This window comes from Octodon degus, unplaced genomic scaffold (assembly GCF_000260255.1).
Source record: "Octodon degus isolate 3935 unplaced genomic scaffold, OctDeg1.0 scaffold00029, whole genome shotgun sequence".
Classification (NCBI taxonomy): domain Eukaryota; kingdom Metazoa; phylum Chordata; class Mammalia; order Rodentia; family Octodontidae; genus Octodon; species Octodon degus.
Genome location: NW_004524605.1, coordinates 16755790 through 16758446, shown reverse-complemented (window position 1 = coordinate 16758446; position 2657 = coordinate 16755790). Strand labels below are relative to the sequence as shown.

Below are 2657 nucleotides of genomic sequence, written 5' to 3'. Positions count from 1 at the left end.
ACTCCCCAAAGAGGACTCTAGTAGCACAGGAAATAATAGCAAGAAGCAATAGAACAACCTCAAACTTAAAAGTTTCTGCCCAAAGAGAAAAATAATCAACAGGGTGAAGACACAGCCTACAAAATGAGTGAAAATAGTTGCAAGCTACCTTTCCAACTAAGGATTGATATATAAAATATACAAAAAAATTCAAACAGCTTAATACCAAAAAAAGCCCAATCAACAAAGACATAATTGAATAATCACTTTTCGGAAATATAGGCTTCCGCAGTATGGCTGGCGACATAAGCTAGCACTCGCTGTACTGTCTTTCACGGGGAAGCAGCGGACTACAAGAGCCTGAATTGTATCTGCCTCTATTTCCAACAGACTCACATTCAACTTTCGCTCACAAAAAGCCTGGAAAATTTTATTAATCCTTTCTTTTGAAAAAGTTATTATAAAATTATAGGGGGAAAAAAGGAACCTGAAGTGTGTAACAACACAGCTGGAACAATATGCAGTGGCGGCAGCAGCGGCAGAGGCGGGAGAAGAGATTTCATTCAGTTGATTTTCTGTGGTTGTTGGTTGTTCGCTAGTCTCACGGTGATGGAAGCTGCACATTTTTTCGAAGGGACCGAGAAGCTGCTGGAGTTTGGGTTCTCCCATCAGCAACCTGATGTCAAGCAGGGATCTGGGAATCTTCGCACTATCCCGAGATCTGAGTGGGATATACTTTTGAAGGACGTGCAATGTTCAATCATAAGTGTGACAAAAACTGACAAGCAGGAAACTTATGTACTCAGTGATAGTAGCATGTTTGCCTCCAAGAGACGCTTCATTTTGAAGACATGGTACCACCCTCTCCCTGAACGCACTGATACCCCTGTTGAAGCTTGCTAGGGATTAGTGGGTTTGATTCGATTCAAAGCTTCTTTTAGTCTTGTAAGAATTTCATAAAACCTTCTCACCAAGGGTACCCACACTGGAATTCCCAGGAAGAAATAGAGTTTCTTAATGCAATTTTCCCAAGTGGAGCAGCATATTGGATGGGACGTATGAATTCTGACTGCTGGTACTTGTATACTCTGGATTTCCCAGAGAGTCGAGTAATCAGCCAACCAGTTCTACGTGAAAGACAGTGTTCCTGCAAAGGATGTCACTTGTGGGAGTGGAATTCGTGACCTGATACCACGTTCTGTCATTGATGCCATGCTGCTCAAACCTTGTGGGTATTCAATGAATGGAATGACATCGGATGGAACTTATTGGACTATTCACATCACTCCAAAACCAGGGTTTTCTTATGTTAGCTTTGAAACCAACTTAAGTCAGACCTCCCTTGCTGACCTGATGAGGAAAGTTGTGGAAGTCTTCAAGCCAAGAAAAGTTGTGACCACCTTGTTTGGCAATCAGAGTTCTAAATGTCGCACAGGGCTTTCTTTACCCCAGAAGATTGAAGGTTTTAAATGTCTTGATTGTCAGAGTGCTATGTTCAATGATTACAACTTGTGCTTATCAGTTTTGCTACGCAGCAGCAATAGCAGCAGAGTTGATCAAGAAAAATGAAGAAAAAACACGAGAAGAGAGCACACATGGAAGGTGGTGGCTGCTTTCTAGCTACTGACACCAGGGACCACGCTCTCCATCACCGCCACCTTGTAGTTGCAGAAAGCCCTAGATGTAATGACACTGTAATCATTTTTGAAGTGTATGCATTATTATATCAAGGAGTTAGATATCGTACATGAATGTTCTCTTCTTTGTTTAGGTATTCTGTGCCACTCTTGCTGTGAAATTGAAGTACATGTAGAAAAAAATACTTTTACTATATAAAACTTTACAACCCTTGTGAAAATAATCCCATTTGGTTTATGCACAGTGTAATATGTCTGCAGGTATCATCCTAAACTCCCCACTGACAAGGCTTTCATCCTCATCAGGTGTTGGCCTCAGCCTAATAATCTGGAGCTGTTCTATTATATTGCTGCCAGAATTTTACATCCAGTTACCTCCACTTTCTAGAACATATTCTCTACTAATGATATTGAAACCAATTTCTACTTCATAAAAATGTTTTTGCAACAGTGAGTAGTTTTCTTCCATGAATCAAGTTGTCCTAAGAAAATGATCCAATTATTCATTTTGTGTATTACTGTTCTAATCATTGTTCCCACAGTTAGAGTCCTTCACTTCTTCCCTCACCATGGTGTCTTTCCCCTTCCTCCAGACCCCAAATAAAAGCAACACACTGTTGTACTGTGGGTTTATATATTAATCTTATAGCCCAGATGGGGATGCAAGGTGGGGGGATGGCTCCTGGGTTTCATTTTTTTTTAAGGGGATGAAAATTTGGCCTCCTTTTGAACTCTTGAAGATGAGGGAGAAAACTGAATGTCTTCCTACAAAGAAACATCTCCACTGTTGATTAGCAAGCAGGGAAGACCAAATCCTTAGAGCTGTGAGATTAGGTGTGCTGGCTGAGCTCTGTGAAAATCATCTACTAGTCTGTGCCTTTCAGTCAATGAAATTCTTAAGAGTACCATCCCTTTGTCAAATAGTGGTATAAATGGATTTTTGTCCACAAATAGGAAAGTGGGCAGATTAGGCATGAAGATTGTCCTTGATTCATTAAGCCCAGCCAGGATGGAACATTGACTCTTATTTTTGCTATTGAC

At 40.6% G+C, this 2657-nt stretch overlaps 1 pseudogene; it reads left to right on the top strand.

Annotated features, from left to right (window-relative positions):
* Positions 1 to 580: 580 nt before the first annotated feature.
* Positions 581 to 1535, top strand: LOC101585553 (annotated as a pseudogene).
* Positions 1536 to 2657: the final 1122 nt, after the last annotated feature.